Here is a 21,705-nt window from a genome sequence, read left to right as displayed (position 1 = left end):
ACTCGTTTTTCTAATGACTGATCTTCTCTTTCTGTATTTCCCATAGCTTTCTGTTGTTTCAAATGAACGCTATATTCTTGGGAAGATTAAATTTCAAGTCAATGGCCCCTTTGGTGGGCTTGTTCCATGTGAATAGGGTTCATCTTCTGAATAATAATATAATAATAATAATAGGCAGATCCAGTTTTGTCTCATCGGCTATTCAATTAGTAGCCTTGTGTTTTGGTCCATAATAATCATAAAAATAATTCTTCTCAGTGAGCACCAATCTTCAGTGGAGAAATCAAATACACAATAATTGTGTTCTTGTGGCATTTCAGAATGCTCGAATTAAAAATGATAAGGCTGGAAGCCTTGGAGAGCCTGCTCTGCGCTCCTATGAATTTTTAAACTCAATTTTCATTTTTATTTCCCCATTAATGATAATCATGACAGTGTTGAAGAATGAAGATTATGATACTGGTAGGGAAGACATTTATTTTTTATTTAGGCCCCTATCCCTGTAACTTGCATAATTATACTTTATATATCACGTAAGGAATTTCATTGTGCGCCACAATTAGTAGCGAACTCTTCCAGGACCGGTCTTTCTATTAAGGAAACCCCAAGTTTTATGATCATGACAATCTGGAACACATCAGCAAACACTTTACTTTGGCTGAAGGTTACTACCACCAGCGCCAAGCAGTTAGTACTCGTTAATATTCTTGACGTTTATTGCTCAAATCTGAGGGCATCTTCTCTTGCGTTCTTTGGACCATAACCCAGCAGCCATCTTTAGGCTTGCTACTACAACTTTCGCCTTTGCATTTTCTTCACCCGTCCTTTGAACTAGCTAAGTTGATCCAACGAAGGATCCGATCCACTCGCATATCGCCTTCGGCGAGTTTTGATTCAGATCGTAAACCTTAAGACTTTATAGCATCTCATTTCACTAAGGGTGCCCGCTGATGAGAAAGATGTGATCATTACTTTACTCTTTCAAAAGGCCCCTTCATTCCTCTCGATGCCTTGTCGTGGTGTTCCTTAGGGATCTGTTCTGTACTCTACCCAATTTCTCCTCTTTCATGCGTGGCTTCTCTCAGACCTGTATCTTTGCTCAAAATTCCTGACTTTTCATAGAGACTTAAAACTAGATACTCTTCATTTTATATAATGTGTTAGTCACTTGATAGCACATTTAAATGATAGTATGTCTTGCCTTGTTGAGCTGTGAGAAGCTGTGTGAGGCTTTTAAATGTTTTATATGCCAAATCACATAAATATTTTATATACGTTTTCAAGTCCCATTTAAATATTTTATATAAGTTTTAAATCATTTATTGGTCATTCGTTTATCTGACCAATCTTCTACTTTATCTCCAACAGCATAGGGACCCTGTCGTGACGCAGTTTGATCAAAAGCTTTGCACTGAGTCATCAACATTTTAATATTAATTTTTTCCAAATTAGAAGACAGAGTTATTCTTCATTTATGGAGAAAAATGTACCATAACACACGTTTATTAGTTTTTTTATGCTTTTACTTCCATCGTTTCTGTTTAAGATCCCATTACTGTCGAAATACAAGAGTCAGTTTATCTGACCAATCTTCATACTTTTCATCTCCAAACATAGGGACCCTGAACCAAGTCAGTTTTTCGCAAACCCTTTAATCTGCGTCAGATTAGAAGACAAGTTATTCTTCATTCAGGGAGAAAAATCCATTAACACCTTTCTACTTTTGTATCTTTTACTTTGCTGTTTAAGATCTTACGTCGACCGTGTTGAATTCGGATTTTTCGCCTGTCTTGATCTAGAAATTGAATGATAGTCAGGGACGCCCGCATATATGACTTCTCCCCACCCTAATAGGAAAAATTATATATATATATATAATTGCTTTATTCATTAAAGAAATGCTGGCTGTGATACTGTTTTTGGAATTAGCCTGCTAGTTCAAAGGGTCAAAAGTGTTTGTATGCTTGATACCGGAAACTATCCATGTAGGTATTATGATTTAAACCCCCCCTACCCTACCCACCTTGGAAAATATGCTGCGGGCGCCCATGATGATAGTAGCACGAAGAAGAGCTATTAAAGTATTAACACTAATAATAATAATGATAATAATAATAATAATAATAGAGAAATCAAATCGCAATTATGCGCTTTTCATATATTACAAGCTTTTTGACTTAAAATTGAAAAGGTGTTGAGTTTTTAATCAGACATTTGCTGGACGAGTGCACAAATGAAGACTTTTTCCCCATCGGTTACTCACGCTTGTTCCCCGTAGGGGGGTAGCGCCGTCAGTGCACCTCCTGCGGTGCACTGCAGGCATTACTTAGGGTTCTTTGCAGCGTGCCTTTGGCACCTAGCTGCAACCCCTGTCGTTCCTGTTACTGTAACTCCTTTCATATTCTCTTTCTTCCATCTTAACTTCCACCCTCTCCTGACAATTGATTCATAGTGCAACTGCTTTGAGGTTTTCCTCCTGTTACACCTTCAAACCTTTTACAGTCAGTTTCCTTTTCAGCGCTGAATGACCTCATAGGTTCCAGTGCTTGGCATTTGGCCTGAATTCTATGTTCAGTTCAGTCCTATTTACGTTGTCGTGAGGCATTTTTTGCAAGGATAATAATATTCCTGATAACTGTAATAAAGACGAACGGTACAAACAGGATTCCAACCACGATTCCCTTATGAACCGCACAAGCTGAAACCCTAGACGCACAAGTTAATCGCCTGTGTGATCCAGTCGCTTGTATTGAATGTCACAATGCAGATCTATTCGGCGTCTTCTGGAAGGCCCCTTGAAGGAGCAGATCAGACACGACCGGTATAAGTGGGTTCTAATTGAAAGTCAGGATATTGAAGGTAGAAACCTTTTTTTCTTCTTCTTCTTCTTCTTTAGTTTTCTGTAAAAGGAAACTATTGTGCCGGCTTTGTCTGTCCGTCCGCGCATTATTCTCTCCGCACTTTTTTCTGTCCTCACTTTTTCTGTCCGCCCTCAGATCTTGAAAACTGCTGAGGCTAGAGGGCTGCAAATTAATATGTTGATCATTCACCCTCCATTCATCAAACATACCAAATTGCAGCCCTTTAGCCCCAGTAGTTTTTATTTTATTTAAGGTTAAAGTTAGCCATAATCGTGCTCCCGGCAACGATATAGGACAGGCCACTACCGGCCCGTGGTTAAAGTTTCATAGGCCGCGGCTCATACAGTATTACACCGAGACCACGGGAAGATAAATCTATTATCGGTAGGCTTAATTATACGCTGTAGCGGCTGTACAGAAAACTCGATTGCGCCGAAGAAACTTCGGCGCATTTTTTACTTTTTTTTTTTTTTTACACCCTTTGTTCCTCTTCCTCCTCATTTTCATCGAGATTGTCTTTCCATTTTGGAGTTGCAGCAACTTAAACACATTCCATGCAACTTTTTTTTTTCTTCCATGTGCTTAAGAGAACTCCCCAGAGAATTTTGTCCTTCGAACAACGGAAATTCATTTATAACAGTTTTGCTCACCGTAGGGGGCTAGTGTCGTCAGTGCACCTCATGCTTTGCACTGTAAGCATTACTTGAGGTTCTTTGCAGCGCGCCTTCGGTCCCTAGCTGCAACCCCATTTCGCTCCTTTTACTGTACTTCCTTTCATATTCTCTTTCTCCCATCTTACTTTCCTCAACCCTCTCCTGACAATTGATTCATAGTGCAACTGAGAGGTTTTCCTCCTGTTACACCTTTCAAACCTTTTACTGTCAGTTTCCGTTTCAGCGCTGAATGACCTCATAGGTCCCAGTGCTTGGCCTTTGGCCTAAATTCTATATTCAATTCAATTCAGTAACAGTTTTGCTCAGATGTAATTTAGAATTTTTGTTTATTTAAGAAAATGAAGGTTTCTGTTCCCAAACTGCCCAAAAACGCGAAATTTGTAAAAAAAAAAAAAAAAAAATCAGCCATTTCACGCTTTCCGTTCCTCTTATTTTTTTAGGTATTTTTATTTTTTTTTAATATTTTGATTAAAAATAATTAAAAAAAGAGGCGTATGAAATTTAAATCGATACTAAGCGAATCAATTACGTCTATTAACGGGGCACGTGATATTCCATTTTTTTTTTAATTTTCATGGCGGACGGATAAAAAATGATCGGAAGTTATATATTGAGACTGGAATTCAGTGACATTAGTCCTTCCTATTATTATTATGAGTGGATGTACCCCAGGGAAAGTCGCCCCCCGCCCCCATTTTGAAATATAGTTCCGTGCTCCTGGGAGTAGAATAAGCGAGATAACGCAAAATCATGTCGGTGATTATATCCTTAAACGAATTTATAAGAAATTGCACGTTTTCCATTGACCTTTGTCCTTTTTAGTTTTCTGTAAAAGAAAACTATTGTGCCGGCTTTGTCTGTCCGTCCGCACGTTTTCCTGTCCTCAGGTCTTAAAAACTATTGAGGCTAGAGGGCTGCAAGTTGGTATGTTGGTCATCCACCCTCCAATCATCAAACATACCAAATTGCAGCCGTCTAGCCTCAGTAGGTTTTATTTCATTTGAGGTTAAAGCTAGCCATAATCGTGCGTCTGGCAACGATATAGACCAAGCCACCACCAGGCCGTGGTTAAAGTTTTACGGGCCGCGGTTCATGCATTATTACACCGAGACCACCGAAAGATAGATCTGTTTTCGGTGGCCTTGAATATACGATGTGAGAAAACTCGCATTTTTTATTTATTTATTTATTTTATTATTATTATTATTATTATTATTATTATTATTATTATTATTATTATTATTATTATTATTATTTTGGTGTGTCCAGTCTTACACAGTTGATAGTCACAGTTCCATTCTTAGAGACTGCCACAAAAAAATGCTCCAAGGCCATGCGAAGAGAAGCGCAATTTGTAATCAAGTACTTACTTTCAGACAGAGGAAACTGGTTTCCCCTCGAGGCCGAGGTTGCTGGAGCTGTGTGTACAAGACTTCGTCCCTTAAAATATGACATAAGTGAGCTTTCTTGAGCTTTGTAACTGGTGTTCATTTGCCTGTGGACTTGATGCAATTCTTAAAACATTATTATTATTATTAGTATGTAGCAAATGTGCCTCGCCGTCGAACTTCTCCAACGTTCCAGAGGTCCTTGAATCCTCAAGCCTTAGGACTGTGGGACAGCCTCCCTACTGAGGATGTATTAAAACATTATTATTATTATTAGATGCAATGCAAATGTACCCCAGCCTTCTCCGTTTGAAATTTATAATTTTCCAGTTTTATTCATTGAAATTTATCCTTTTTTAATGAACCTTTGGGACTTGGAACAGCAGTCCCCCCTACTGAGGATTCATTGCAATTTGTCTTTGAATAATTCAATGATAAGATGCAAATGCATTGCTACCCCAATAATAATTCTCCTAATGTTTTACAATTTATATTTTTATTTGTCTGTTTTATTCATTTGTTAATTTATCGGTTTTTTTAATAATGAACACCATATTCTTTAATAATAATTGAACTAATCAAGCAGTCAGTAGCCCCTTTGTGGTGGTAAAGCTTATTCCATATGCATAGGGTTTGTCTTCTGAATAATAATAATAATAATAATAATAATAATAATAATATAATAATAGTAGTAGTAGTAGTGGTAGTAATTCTGTAGTTAAAGTAGTAGTAGTAATAATAATAGTAGCAGTGGTAGTGGTAGTGGTGGTGGTAAGGAAAAATAATTAGGTATATGAATTTAAGGTGCCAGTCCTTCCTAAAAATATTGCATGGAAATCCGCTGAATGACGTGATACCTGATATTCGAAATGTGGATAGGGAGGAACATTGATGAGAAAATTACTGTTATTGCCTCAGAATTTCTTTTGCTTTATAATTTGTTTGCAAAGTGGTATTGGATGTTACCTTTGATCTCAAAGAAGAAATAATTTTGTTCATGGATTTTTTTTTTTTTATAAACTTTGACAGTATTTCAGATGTACATTGGAAAGAAATCAGTAGCCACTGTGCTATCAGGATACGTGTATGTAATTTGAGGATCTAACCTAATTAGACGAGGCCTTTTGAAGGGTTAGTCAGATTTTGAAATTGATGTAAATATTTCAGAACATTGCGACGAGGCCTTTTGAACGGTTAGTCAGATTTTGAAATTGATGTCGTAAATATTTCAAAACATTGCAAATAAAAAAAATATATATATATTTCCTTTGTACACTGGATTCCTGTTGTACATGACGAGATAAACAAGGCTGCTGAATGAAGGAAAATTCACAAAAGAAACATTAATTGACTGATCTGATCGTTTTACGGAATCTGGCGTCGCCAAGGGGGAGAGACGCGTTTACGCATAATTCCATTCATTGCTCAAATATTGCTAACTTCCTATGCCGTCTTTACCTCCAGACATAAGCAAAGGATCAAAATTAACATAAAGAAATATATAAGTCAAGGGAAATGTGAATGAATTCAATAAATTTAAAACTTTCTTCAACGCAACGAGTCATTGACATTCACGATTGGGTTCCGCCATATGCAAATCACGAGTCGTCTAGCCAAGGCCCAGAAACATGTTTGCTAAGACAGCGCAAAAATAGCAGAGGACATTCGCGAGACCCATTGTCCGTTATCGTATACCTGAACAGTCGTCAAAACGGTCAGCGATTTTTACAGTCGCACATAAAACTCATCTTGGAATAATCCCAGACCCCCTGCTACTGACGGCTTGAGAAATATGCGCTGCTGACCTTCCATTATTCATTTCCAGGCTGGAAGTCGAGATGGTAACCCCGCAACAGAGGGGGCTATTTATATACTTCTTGTCTCGGAGCTGGAATGTTTTTTTTTTTTTATTTTACGTAGCAACATTATTGTCGTTCAGGTGAATCTCTGTTTAGGAAGGTTTTATTTATGGGAGCTTTCTCTCAGGCGGGCGGCGGGGTTTCTCTGCATGTGTGCATTCTGAGATGTGCTTGTTTCGGGATTGCGTGGTCCCTATCGAGTTTATTTCCCGTAGGGGGGCTAGCGCCGTCAGTGCGCCCCACGGCGTGTACTGTTGGCATTACTAGAGGTTCTTGCAACCCCTTTCATTCCTTTTACTGTACCTCCATTCATACTATCTTTCATCCGTCTTGCTGTCCACCTCCTCCTAACAATTATTTCATAGTGCAACTGTAATGTTTTCCTCCTGTTACACCTTTCAAACCTACCTACTCTCGCTTTCCTTTCCAGCGCTGAATGACCTCATAGGTCCCAGTGCTTGGCCTTTGGCCTAAACTCCATATTCCATTCCTATCGAGTTTATTATAAGGAGTGCCGTTTGGTTCATGTCTTACGTTCTTTATTTTGATTATCCGTGGTGGAAATGTAAGTGTTATTTTGCAAGCGGTGTTGTCTGCATCTTGTTGAAAACAAGCATAGATTATGATGAAGCATTTTGGGATCTTTTTCCTATTATTTTTGCTTTGGGTCTTTCCGAATTTATACAGAATCATGTAAACAAATATATATTATACATTATATATATAATCGAGATAGTGATTTGCGAGTACCTGGATTTGCATTGCCTTAAGAGTAGTCTGGAAACTCGACTTTCTAAGAAGTTGTATGAGCAGAATAGGGAACGCTGCCGTTATGTCACTGTCCGTGGCCACTTTATAATGTGTGAATCTTAATGATGCGGAATAATTCTTGTGTTTATTTATTTATTTGTATTTTTATTTATTTATTCTTTTCATTGGTTCTTCAAAAAAGACTTATGTTGTATTTGTGATTGTTTTTTTTTAGTTTTCTGTCCGTCCGCACTTTTTCTGTCCGAACTCGTTTTGTCCGTACTTTTTCCTCTCCGCAATTTTTTCTGTCCGCACCTTTTCTGTCCGCACTTTTTTTGTCCGCACTTTTTTCTGTCGGCACTTTTTTCTGTCCGCCCTCAGATCTTAAAAACTACTGAGGCTAGAGGGCTGCAAATTGGTATGTTGATCATCCACCCTCCAATCATCAAACATACCAAGTTGCAGCCCTCTAACCTCCGTAGTTTTTATTTTACATAAGGTTAAAGTTAACCATAATCGTGCGTCTGGCAACGCTATAGGACATGACACCACCGCGCCGTAGTTAAACATTCATGGGCCGCTGCTCATACAGCATTATACCGAGACCACCGAAAGATAGATCTAGTTTCGGTGGCCTTGATTATACGCTGTACAGAAAACTCGATTGCGCCGAAGAAACTTCGGCGCATTTTTTACTTCCTTTATTATAAATTGCTTTAATATTTTGTTATATAAACACGACGATAATCCCACGCATTTATATCATAGGTTGTAATAGATATTTCCAAATTGGAAATATCCATTACCTCTATTTTAATGGTACAAAGACCTCTTAACATATTTTCAACTGAAAGCCTTGAATCCGAATGGGGAAATAAACGAAGAGCTTCAATATATACCGGGATTCGAAGCCACGAAAGGCAGAAAGAGTGGGGTCGCCGTTAACCTATCCTTGATGCAAAGCAGGACATGGCCGATAAAAGTTAGGATGATGTTCAGATACGAAAAGGCAGTGTTAATGAGGAACTTAATTCACAAGATGTTTCGATACATATCTAAATGCACATAGGTCTGCCTCAGAGAGCGAGAGAGAGAGAGAGAGAGAAAATGTCTATAGCTTTCTTTTAAAATTATTACAAGTAAAAAATGCACCGAAGATTCTCCGGCGCAGTCGAGTTTTCCGTACAGCTTATAATGCTGTATGAAACTTTCAGCCGCGGTCCATGAAACTCGGCCACGGTCCGGTGGTGGTCTGTGTTGTTGGTACGTATAGCGGTGCCAGAAGTACGAATATGACTAACTTTAACCTTATATAAAATAAAAAACTACTTAGGCTAGATGGCTGCAGTTTGGTATGTTTGATGATTGGAGGGTGGATGATCAACATACCAATTTGCAGCCCTCTAGCCTCAGTAGTTTTTAAGATCTGAGGGCGGACAGGAAAAGTGCGGACGGACAGACAAAGCCGGCACGATAATTTCCTTTTATAGAAAACTAAAAAGGAACAGTTTTTAATTTTTCCAATGGGTTCTGGGTCTCCTGAGACCACCCCTGTAAGTTCAGTTGTAAGTTCCAGTAAAGATTTTATTTTTTCTCAAGATTGGGACAATAAACCTTACAGTGAGCCGTCCCATTTTGGTTCGCTGCCTCGTTGAATTTCGCAGCCATAATTCCCTCAAGATCATTGCACTGGGTATTGAAGTCACGCGGGCCTTTTTTTATTTTATTTTTTTTCTTCCGTGATTTTTAAAACGGTCTTATGCCACCAAAAGCTGTTGCACATCAAGAATCCTGCGTAACTTTCTCCTGGTTCCTGTCCAAAATTGATGTATCCAAGATTAGTGAGAATATCGAGAGAGACGCTTGTTGGCTGTAGGTAGGAGTTCGTTTCAGCCACCGTAATATTGGAGCAATGCTTCACGTAACATTAATGAATGATAATAATGAGTGTTTCATTTCAAATAGTATAGAATTACTGGCGATCTAATGTCAATTCAGATTCCATGATCTTGAAAACTAGTCAGGGATGTGACTGTAATTTTTTCGTAAAGATCTGATGTTAGTTTTTCTGAAAAAAATGCAGAAATATTTTTTTAACGAAGAGATAGGTAAGCCCCGTAGGGGGTTAGTGCCGTCATTGCACCTCATACAGTGCGCTGTAGGCGGTTACTTAAGGTTCTTTGCAGCGTGCCTTCGGCCCCTATCTGCAACCCCTTTCGTTCCTTTTACTGTACTTCCTTTCATGTTCTCTTTCTTCCATCTTACTTTCCACCCTCTCCTGACAATTGATTCTAGTGCAACTGCTTTGAGGTTTTCCTCCTGTTACACCTTTCAAACCTTTTACTGTCAATTTCCGTTTCAGCGCTGAATGGCCTCATAGGTCCCAGTGCTTGGCCGTTGGCCTAAATTCTAAATTCAATTCAATTCGAGATAGGTAAGGTTCAAATCAGCCTTCCACGTCAGTTAGTCGAAGCATCTGCCCAGTATTAGGTTTGGTCAGGGATCTTGGGCGTGTGTCAAGACAAACCAGTTTTTGGCGATTTCGCTTCTTGATATATATTTTTTTTATGTTCACTCATCCATTTTCCGTCCCTTTAGGAAATTGACCTTTGCATGATTAAAAAAAAAAATCTCATGAACCTGATGCAGCCAGTTTTCGAAAGAAATGAGGCGCATAAATGGCAAGATCGCGAAAATAAACTAGAACTGGTTTTTTTTGGCACCAAAACGACCCCCCTCTTCACTTTTGTCTTCATTGCATGTCTCTCATTCAATCTTGTTTCGATTCCTCGTGTTTTAGTATATGTCACCAATAGATTTATCTTATTTTTATTCCGATTTTCGTTGTTGTCAGTATTTGAATGCTTATTTTTAAGCAAGACTCCAAAGAGGTTTATTGACTAGATTTGGTTCAGTAAACTGGTATTTGTAGGACTTGACAAATCTGAGTTTTAAAGAACAGAATAGTATGAATAGAATATCTAACAATTGTTAGAGAGGGTGGAAAGTCAGATGGAAGAAAGGATATGAACGGAGGTACAGTAAAAGGAATGAAAGAGGCTGCAGCTAGGGGCCAAAGGGACGCTGCAAATACCCTTAAGTAATGCCTACAGTGCACTACATGAGGTGCACTGACGCCACTACCCCCATACGGGGGAGTTTTAAAGAGGACAAAGTTTCAACAAACAAAGCAGTTTTGAAGCTATTTTCGAGAACACAGAGTTGGGCATATTGATAGGGCAAGAATGATTATTATTATCAACTTAAAATGGCAGTAAAATCAAGCTGTGACTTGCTGTTATTTGCTGCTCAATTAAGAGCCTGCTGTGACATATCATCATGTGATTGTTTTTCCTGACCATACCTCACTAGCGGATCCAGGGTGGGGCACGTGGGCACGTGGCCCCCCCCCCATGAAAAATTAGGATAAAATGATGATTTTGAAGATTTAGGTAATAACATAAATATAAAAATGGAAAAAAAAAATTAAAAATCGATTAAAGAGGCGGACAAACAGGTTTGCAGGAGGAAGGTCGATGTGTTATGTCTCCCCTACCCTCCCAATCCCCTGCCCATTCCTCCCCTGTCCGGGGCGGACAAACAGGTTTGCAGGAGGAGGGTGGATGTGCCATGTCTCCCCTACCCTCCCGATCCCATACCTACCCCGCCGCCCCAGGGCGGATAAACAGGTTTTCAGGAGGAAGGTCGATGTTTCATGTCTCTCCTACCCTCCTGATCCCCTACCTACCCTTCTCCCACCCGGGGCGGACAAACAGGTTTGTAGAAGGAAGGTGGATGTGTCATGTCTCCCCTACCCTCCTGATCCCCTACCTACCCCTCCCCCACCTGGGCTGGACAAATAGGTTTGCAGGAGGACGGCGATGTGTCATGTCTCCCCAACCCTCCCGATCCCCTACCTACCCTTCCCCCACCCGGGGCGGACAAACAAGACCCACCCAGATTTTATTATTGCAGATTAATATTCCAGTTTAATGTAAACTTGACGCAGATTAAGGCGTTGGGCGCCCCCACGCTGCAGTTAAACATGTCGTAAACACATTTCGGCGACTTATGACTTATACATCACAAACGGATTAAGAACTGGTGAACGACCTTAAGTGGGGAGCGAATCTTGGGCGAATTCTGCATAATCTCATGAAGTACTGGTCAGGACTACCACTGAGTCGCTGACTTGTACTCGCTCTGATGTATGTTCGATAAGTTGTTTGTGGCATGTTTTTACTGCAGTGTGAACTGAACTGAATATAGAATTTAGGCCAGAGGCCAAGCACTGGGACCTATGAAGTCATTCAGCGCTGAAAGGGGAATTGACAGCAAAAGGTTTGAAAGGTGTAACTGTAGGAAAACCTCAAAGCAGTTGCACTATGAATCAATTGTTAGGAGACGGTTGAGGAAAGTAAGACGGAAGAAAGAGAATATGAAAGGACGTACAGTAAAAGGAACGAAAGGGGTCGCAGGTAGGGGCCCTAAGGAACGCACGCTGCTGCTGCGGAAGGCTCCTAGGAAAAAAACAGCCTTTGGAAAAGTATCCAGAACAACAGAATCAAACGAAAAGCTAGACAGTTAATAAATCAATCGGGCGATCTCAGAAACCAGAAGCTCATTATATTTAAACGTCGCTTGCTTTTTTGCTTTAGATGGAATTTGCATAAAAACTTGCATCATCTCTTATTTCACCAACTCAGGCGAGCGGGAGGTGCTACATAATATCTTAGGCTCGTTTCTAGTGCCGTCAGTGCACCTCATGCGGTGTTCTGTAGGCTTTGCTAAAGGTTCTTTGCAGCGTCCCTTCGGCCCCTAGCTGCAACCCCTTTCGTTCCTTTTACTCTACCTCCAGCAACTGCGAGGTTTTCTTCCTATTACACCTTTCAGACCTACCTGCTTTCCATTTCCTTTCCAGTGCTGAATGACCTCATGGTTCCCAGTGCTTGGCCACTGGCCTAAACTCTATATTCATTCAGAGCTCGCGAAGCTTAATTGAGATCCAGTGTATGTTGTATTTTTAATAGAATCTGTTTGATTTTTTCCCTCTTACTTATTGATGAATTAAAATTTATTATTAACCAAATTCCATTTTTAGGCTGGACGAAACTCGTTTAAGTTGTTGCAGAATGGCTCTCTCTCTCTCTCTCTCTCTCTCTCTCTCTCTCTCTCTCTCTCTCTCTCTCTCTCTCTCTCTCTCTTTCTGATAATCTCGACGAGTTTGTCCCAGTCGAATTCTCTAAGGCCACTAATTCATCAACCTGCTTGACAAGAATCTTATTTCGCTAAAGTACCTCTGAGACTACTTATTCTTCCTGTTCTTCATCTTCTTCTTCTTCTTCCTCCTCCTCTTCATCTTCTTCTTCTTCTTCTTCTTCTTCTTCTTCTTCTTCTTCTTCTTCTTCTTCTACGATCCATCGGTTTAAATTTAGCAGTGACATCACCTGGTAGCTCTTGGTACTGTTAGTGTTAATGGGGATATATGGACGTTCTTCCTGTCAGGGCCGGTAGCGTTTATATACGGTGTGAGTCCTCAGTATCTCGCTTTGTCATTTAGTATTTAAGGGTTAACGACTGCAAAGCGACTCTTCAAAGAGATGCAGGATAAAGCGAAGATGTGTTCATTCACTGATAAGTGAATTAAGGTGGGGAGGAAAGTCAGCGACGCAGATCTAATCACGGCACAGAGATTTCTTTATGTAAATTGCTGCTAGAAGTGTGTTCTTGCGTGCATCTAACAAGAGAAGCATCGCTGACGGTAACTCAGTATTCTGGTATTCTGAATTCAAGTTCGTGAAGATTGCTTTCTTTATTTTGCCCACACGAAACTCATAAATATCTTTGTCAACATATTTTTTCAACATTCTCTTTCCCTATCTTAAGATTGTACCTCCTCCTCCTTCTAGATCTACATAAACCTTTCATTGGATGGTACAGGTATCGTACGTGAAATGTCCCCGTTGATCTAGGTCGTTGCTGTCCATATACTCTAAATCTTATTATAAAAAGCATCGTCCCTCAACTGTAGGGAATAATTATATAATTATATGAGAATTTGGATGAGTTTCTTGTGATGGGCAAAGGCGCTAGGTCTAGCCTAGACCATACCTACGCCAGGTAACGTAACGCCTTAAAATGGCCGAAATGATTTCTTGGGAACTAATCGTCAAACCATTACCTATATCCAGGAAGAGCTAATCATCAGGAGCATGTCACGAGTGCTCATTAAAGTCCGCTGACTCATTCTCGAGATATTTTGTTGAAACTTAGATACACATATGGAGGCGGTCTTGAATACATTACATATATATATATATATATATATATATATATATATATATATATATATATATATATATATATATATATATATATATATTGTATATATATGAATGTATATATATATATATATATATATATATATATATATATATACACACACATACACACACACACAAACGTAAAGGTTACTGGACAGAAATTTGAATTTTCCAAGCGTACAAATCATGAACCAGGCTATGCAATTTGAACCTAATTTCCATGAAATTATTTGACTCAAAGGAATCATTGACATAAGCCGTTTCTAATTGAACCCATTAACATGCAAAGGTCATTGTTCTTCGGAGCGCACGTAGAATAAACTAGAATAAACTGACATAAGTTACGTTTACGAATACGGGCCACAGCCGTAGGAGACGTTAGGAATGCCAGCATTCTGCTCTGATTGAATTCCTGTGGGACAGAGTGTCATTGCTAATTGCGAGTGCTGCATGAGAAGAAGATCTGACGATCGTGTGTAGAATTCAGGAGCCGTTAAGAGTGTAATGGCCGGGGACAGTAACCCTAAGGTACTCTCTCTCTCTCTCTCTCTCTCTCTCTCTCTCTCTCTCTCTCTCTCTCTCTCTCTCTTGTACTTATCTAAAACCGTGTACTCATTTCATTCTACCTCCATATTTAAGAGTATCAAAGTCTCTCTCTCTCTCTCTCTCTCTCTCTCTCTCTCTCTCTCTCTCTCTCTCTCTCTCTCATACCCATATAAAACCATGGATTTATTTCACTCTCCGTATTTAAGAGTTTCAAAGGAATCTCTCTCTCTCTCTCTCTCTCTCTCTCTCTCATGTATCCTTACAAAACCATGAAATGTATCTCAGTATTTAACAGTGTCAGAGGAATCTCTCTCTCTCTCTCTCTCTCTCTCTCTCTCTCTCTCTCTCTCTCTCTCTCTCTCTCTCTCTCTCTCTCTCTTGTATTTTTTTAAAACCACGAAATGTATCTCAGTATTTAAGTGTCAGAAAAACTCTCTCTCTCTCTCTCTCTCTCTCTCTCTCTCTCTCTCTCTCTCTCTCTCTCTCTCTCTCTCTCTCTCTCGTGTACTCTGTTAAAACCACGAAATATATCTCAGTATTTAATTATGGTTCTCTCTGATTTAAGTGTCAGAAGAAACTCTCTCTCTCTCTCAGGTTGGAGAGTAGAAGGTAACAGTCCTCTTCAAGAACATTACACCCGTAATTGGTGAGGAAAGCAGTGTCGTGTGAGACTTACAGGCATCGTGAAACCGAAGGAGCAACATAATCCCACCACCCGAGCGGATAACTCCTGCTTGGCAGTGCGATCAACCGAGAGAAAACCTGGTTGAGATCACCTTAAGGTTTTAGGTAATGTTTTCAGCCGCCTTTGGGATTAAAGCTCTTTCAATTTACTCTTCCATGAGTACTTGGTGACTTGTTTGCGTTTGTAATGGCACTGCCGGTAACCCTTGTGCTGCCCTAAAATGGAAAACTGTAGTATCTGCAAAATTTTCGAAATTGAGACACGCCACCTTTTTCTGCAAAATCAGCAGTGAAACACTAAAACAAAAGTCGCTGCAGTTTCAGAATGATTCTTCAGTGCTTGATTGAGGGGCCCATTTGCATCTGTCATCTGGGAAAATCATTAGATATGCCACCTATTGGGCTCGTGAAACACTAATACACAAGTTACTGCAGTTTCAGAATGATTCTTCCGTGCTTTATTGAGGGGTCCCTTTGCAGTGTCTGCAAAATCAGCAGTAAGGCTGCAAAATTTTCGAAATTGAGATACGCCACCTATTTGGCTCGTGAAAACTAATACACAAGTTACTGCAGTTTCAGAATGATTCTTCAATGCTTTATTTAGGGGGTCCCATTTGCAGTATCTGCAAAATTTTAGTAAGAAAAAACTGCAGATCTGCCAAATTTTCGAAATTGAGATATGCCACCTATGAAACACTAATACACAAGTTACTGCAGTTTCAGAATGATTCTTCAGTGCTTGATTCAGTATCTGGTAAGTGCAGTTTGCAGTATCTGCAAAATCATTAGTAAATGATTCAATTCAGGGGCACATTTGGGAAAAATCAGCAGTATCTGTAAAATTTTCGAAATTGAGATACGCCACCTATTGGGCTCGTGAAAACTAATACACAAGTTACTGCAGTTTCAGAATGATTCTTCAGTGCTTTATTTAGGGGTCCCATTTGCAGTATCTGCAAAATTTTCATTAGCCACCTGTTGGGCTCGTGAAACACTAATACACAAGTTACTGCAGTTTCAGAATGATTCTTCAATGCTTGATTCAAATTTGCAGTATCTGCAAAATCATTAGTAAGATGCACTGCAAAATTTTCAAATCGAGATATACCACCTATTGGGCTCGTGGAACACTAATACACAAGTTACTGCAGTTTCAGAATGATTCTTCATTGCTTTATTTAGGGGGTCCCATTTGCAGTGTCTGCAAAATCAGAATCAGCAAGGCAAGGGAAGTATTGCAAATTTTCTTGAGATACGCCACCTATTGGGCTCGTGAAACACTAATTTTCAGTTTCAGTTTTTATTTTTGATTCAGATACATTTGCAGTCTTCCATTTTAGGGGGAAACAGTGTGGGTTTTCATGTTCTTATTTCAGGTTTGGTGTTTATTTAGTGATCTGAAAATTTTCGAAATTCAGATATGCCACCTGTCTGGTTGCTGTTTCAGAATGATTCTTCAATGCTTGATTCAGGGGGGCACATTTCTGCAAAATCATTTAGTAAGGCAAGGGAAAACTGCAGTATCTGCAAAATTTTTCGAAATCAGATATACACCTATTATTCTCACTATTTCTTTTTCAGAATGATTCTTCATCCAGGCAACACCTGTCAGATAGAGCTAGGGAAACTGCATTCTCAGCTAACAATCAGACCTGTTTTGCTGCATTTATTTCTTGTTTCAGGAAATTCTTCAGTGCTTTTTAAACAATGAAAACTGAAAGAAAATTTTCACTTACAAAATAAAGATATTTCAGTCTCCAGTGCTTTATTTAGTACAAAATAGAGTAAGGCAAGGAAAATTGACGTACTTTATATTTTTGCAGATACTTCTCTTCCATTTTAGGACAGTGCTCTTTTCTCTCTTATCTTTGGTGTGCGATCTCGTCTGATTGCTCTAGTTTTCTCGCTCTCAAGAGACAATTATTCACATCCAAACACCTTAAGAAAATATGTCCTATTTCTTGTGTTCGTGTTTTTTTTTAAACAATGAAAAGGAAAGACACTTACAAAATAAAGAAAATATGTCTCGAGTACATAACAGACGTACTATTGCGTCTCTCTCTCTCTCTCTCTCTCTCTCTCTCTCTCTCTCTCTCTCTCTCTCTCTCTCTCTCTCTCTCTCTAAACACACAAAATTAAGAAAATATGTCTCGAGTACCTAACAGACATACTAAAGAATCTCTCTCTCTCTCTCTCTCTCTCTCTCTCTCTCTCTCTCTCTCTCTCTCTCAGAAATGAACCCTCGTCCTTATGACGCAGCTTCCCCTGGGCAAGTCACCCTCGACCTGAGCGCTGAAGTCGACCTTGTTTCAACCTTGACCAATTCTACGGCGTATGAAGCATACATATTCGCTCAGACCCTGGTTTATCTGGTCAACTTACTAAATGCTTTGAAGGCCTTGTCGACTGGGTGCTTGCTTGCGTCTTCCAAATAGTCTGATTAATTGCGAACTGGATTTTTATGGCTATAAATTTTAATGGATGTTGTTCTTCCAAAGACAAGAGGTAAACAAACTTAGCAGGAGAGTTGAGTTTTATATTTACCGAAATTAATATGCTGGTATTTTTTTTTTTTTTTTTTTTTTGTAGTTTTTAATTTCTTGTTGTTTTGTGGTTGAGGGTCCAGGAAGTGGAAATATACGTATTTAGAACGTTCTGAGAGAGAGAGAGAGAGAGAGAGAGAGAGAGAGAGAGAGAGAGAGAGAGAGAGAGAGATTAAGGCCACCTCATTGTCGGTTGTCACATTCGAAATCACTGACAGTCTCGGCTAACAAAAGCTTGATTGTTATAGAATACAGCCTGTGAATGACGTCATTTTAGTTACTAATATGCAAATATTCTATAATAAAAGTAGAGAAACCACCAAAAAAAAAAAAAAACTGTAGAAACACCTCCATAACTAAACACCTGCTTTTGGGAAATTAAGATCATGAGGTTGTCCACGGGAATAAACAAGTATAAAATGCCCCGAAGTTTCTCCGGCGCAGTCGAGTTTTTGTACAGCGTATAATCCTGTATGTAACTCTCAGCTACGAATGGGCAGTGCTCAGTTGCTCCCCAGATGCGGTCGACGCACGATCCATGGCTAACCTTAAGCTTAAATAAAATAAAAACTACTGAGGCTAGAGGGCTGCAATTTGGTATGTTTGATGATTGGAGGGTGGATGATCAACATACCAATTTGCAGCCCTCTAGCCTCAGTAGTTTTTAAGATCTTGGGGCGGACAGAAAAAGTGCGGACGGACAGACAAATAGCCATCTCAATAGTTTTCTTTTACGGAAAACTAAAGAGCTGTAGATACACTTCCATAAGCTTTTGGGAAGTTAAACTCATGAGGTTGTCCACGGGAACAAAAGGGTCATAAGGGAATTCTAAAGCCAAGAGGATAAGTAGGGGAATTGTTCGAAAGAAAAGCAATGCTCGTTTCATAGGAAGTTAGTGAAGGAATTACTCAGAAATATATATCTGACAGACAAACGGAGAGCTGAAATAGATGAGGAGAGTATATCTGTGAAGTAAAAATAAACTGAGCACTCTTTAAAAAGTCGTAAAACGTCCAAGAAAAAAACTGTGGAGGAAGAGAACCTTCTCCCCTGAAGTCCATCCACCCTATGGAGCCCTCTGAAGTGGAGTAAACCCTACTTTGGTAGATAATTGAATCCAAAGTTTGTCAAGCTTAAAGTATAAGAAACCAATGATTCATCTTGTTTAGTTTCCTAATAGCTGTTGATTTTTTGTTAGAACGTTTGCAGTATTCTCTTCTCGATACAGCATTCACTTTTCTTTTTCATAGGATTGTCTTCCTGGAGTAAAATCAAACTTAGTACCAGTCATGCTGGATAAACCAAAGTTAGGTATGGCAAGGTTGAATAAAATCCCAAATTTTGTTCCCCGTGGTGAATCATACACAAATTAGGAACTTGCAGTAAGGAGTACAACAAGATTTGGTGCCCGCAAAGATGAGTTAAGTTCGAATTTGGTACCTGCAGAGTAATACCATGCTAAATTTTTGGTAACCCTAGAGTGGATTAGACCCAAGTTTGGTACTTGCAAAATATAGTAAATGCAAAGTTTTTAGCCCCAAAGCGAGGTAATCCAAATTTGGCATTCCCTGAGGTCGAGTAAACCCAATGTGGTAGCCTAGAGAGGCGTGAACCCAAATTTGGTTATGTTAGAGTTGAGTCAACCAACAAATTTGGTTACGTCAGTTGAGACAACCCAAATTTGGTTACGCCACAGTTGAGTCAACCCAAATTTGGTTACGCCACGGGTGAGTCAACCCAAATTTGGTTACGTCAGAGTTGAGTCAACCCAAATTTGGTTACGTCAGAGTTGAGTCAACCCCAGAGTCAACCCAAATTTGGTTACGTCACAGTTGAGCCAACCCAAATTTGGTTACGTCGCAGTTGAACCAACCCAAATTTGATTACGTCACAGTCGAGTCAACCCAAATGTGGTACCCCCAAAGACCTCCAGAAGTTGAATATACCAGATTTTTGTTCTTTCCCCGAAACTCAAAATGATGCAAGGTCCGATGGAATCTCGTTGACTCAACCAGGTGTGTTAGCTGCCCTGCCCTGCCCTCCTGCCATTCAAGGCTTAACTATGCTGGGTAATTAAGGAATTCTTCGGGAAAAGAGGTTATAACGATAATTGTCTTCCTGGTCAACCTCTTCTTGAGCATAAGAATCTCTAAGCGACGGTACCTGTTTCCTACTGCGCCCCCTTCCAACCGCCCCCCCACCCCCACCCAACCTCACCGTTTTCTTGGAAGTTTGAAGAGATCACTGCATAAATCTCTCTCTCTCTCTCTCTCTCTCTCTCTCTCTCTCTCTCTCTCTCTCTCTCTCTCTCTCTCTGGTTTAATGAATAACTATCTGTGGTTTAGATTAGGTACGGTCTTCTTTCTCGATTTTCAGCCAATTCTCTGTTATTAACTTTCTATTATTCCACTTTATTTTCAGCTCGTTTTCATGCTGTTATATATATATATATATATATATATATATATATATATATATATATATATATATATATGTATGTGTTTTCATTATTATTTATTAAATCGATTACTTGGGAAAGGTTTCGTGTTATTGGTTTCTGATGGCAGGGTAACTTTATTCAGTAGTTTTAAATCACTTTAAATTAAATGCCAGGCCATTACATCTGAGAAATATTTCTCTGTTATTGGTTTCTCTCTGGCTCTCTAACTTTATTCAGTAGTTTTAAATACACACACAAATTAACACAAACCTGTGCTGCCCACACACATAGTAGACAGAGTCAGGCACGTCCATCAACATTTATTCATCTCTCTCTCTCTCTCTCTCTCTCTCTCTCTCTCTCTCTCTCTCTCTCTCTCTCTCTCTCTCTCTCTCTCTCTCTCTGACACACACAAAATTCTGCCACAATGTTAGGCAGTCCATCAACTTTTAAACCAAGATGATAAGTCATTTGTTTATTTCCATCTCTCTCTTCTCTCTCTCTCTCTCTCTCTCTCTCTCTCTCTCTCTCTCTCTCTCTCTCTCTCTCTGACACACACACAAATTCAGTGCACACAATGTTAGGCAGTCCATCAACTTTTAAACCAAGATGATAATGTTTATTTGTTTATTCATAGCTCTCTCTCTCTCTCTCTCTCTCTCTCTCTCTCTCTCTCTCTCTCTCTCTCTCTCTCTCTCTCTCTCAATGTACAATTCAAAGCATAGTGTTACGAACGCCCATGTACTTTTAAAATAATATGGTTATGTTTGGTTTAGTTATTTGTTCATTTCTCTCTCTCTCTCTCTCTCTCTCTCTCTCTCTCTCTCTCTCTCTCTCTCTCTCTCTCTCTTAAAAATTCAAAGCATAATGTTAGGAACGCCAATATAATGGTTGTTTGGTTTAGTTATTTGTTCAGCTCTCTCTCTCTCTCTCTCTCTCTCTCTCTCTCTCTCTCTCTCTCTCTCTCTCAAAAATTCAAAAAGCATAGTGTCAGGAATGCCAATGTTATGGTAATGTTTGGTTTAATTATTTGTCCATCATCTCTTCTCTCTCTCTCTCTCTCTCTCTCTCTCTCTCTCTCTCTCTCTCTCTCTTCAAAAAGCATAGTGTTAGCAACTCTTATGCGTGGTTCAGTTATTTGTTCTCTCTCTCTCTCCCCCACAGACACACACACACACAAAACAAGAACGCTTAAACTTCAACACCGGTTTGTACGTTTCCTAAATTAGCTCTCGTAGCGTTGCTCCAGAGGCAAGGTGTGCCGTTGCACAATTTGCCGCGGTTATCTGCAACCAGGATCAGTGACCTGAAACTTTCTTGCGTGGAAGTAGGCACACTTGCTGGGTGGGGTCGGCTGCAAGAACAGGTGTCCACGAGCCCAGGCGGGTAAGAAACAAATTCCTCGCAGCATTTTACGATCTGGCTTCTTCTTTTTTTTGTTTTTCTCTCGTCTTCATTTTACTTTTTGCTTCTGCTGCTGCAGGTGCTTCTCTCCCAGACCAGACGACGGGGGGAGGAGGAGAAGAAGAAGAAGAAAGTTACCTCCGAGCGGAACCGGCCTGAGGGACACTTAGAAAAAAAGAAACGAAAAGAGTTTGAGAGTTCCGTGTTCCTTCTGTATGGAAAATTCGGTCCA

The 21,705-nt window shown here is 39.7% G+C and overlaps 1 protein-coding gene across 1 annotated transcript in view; it reads left to right on the top strand.

Annotated features, from left to right (window-relative positions):
* Positions 1-21,705, top strand: part of LOC136845128 (serine proteinase stubble-like) — a 512,075-nt gene that overhangs the window by 350,887 nt on the left and 139,483 nt on the right. The window lies entirely within an intron of this gene.

The sequence above is a fragment of the Macrobrachium rosenbergii genome, chromosome 13 (genome assembly GCF_040412425.1).
Source record: "Macrobrachium rosenbergii isolate ZJJX-2024 chromosome 13, ASM4041242v1, whole genome shotgun sequence".
In the NCBI taxonomy this organism is placed as follows: Eukaryota; Metazoa; Arthropoda; class Malacostraca; order Decapoda; family Palaemonidae; genus Macrobrachium; species Macrobrachium rosenbergii.
The sequence above is the reverse complement of the archived record's forward strand: the minus strand, read 5'-3'. Positions and strand labels throughout refer to the sequence as shown.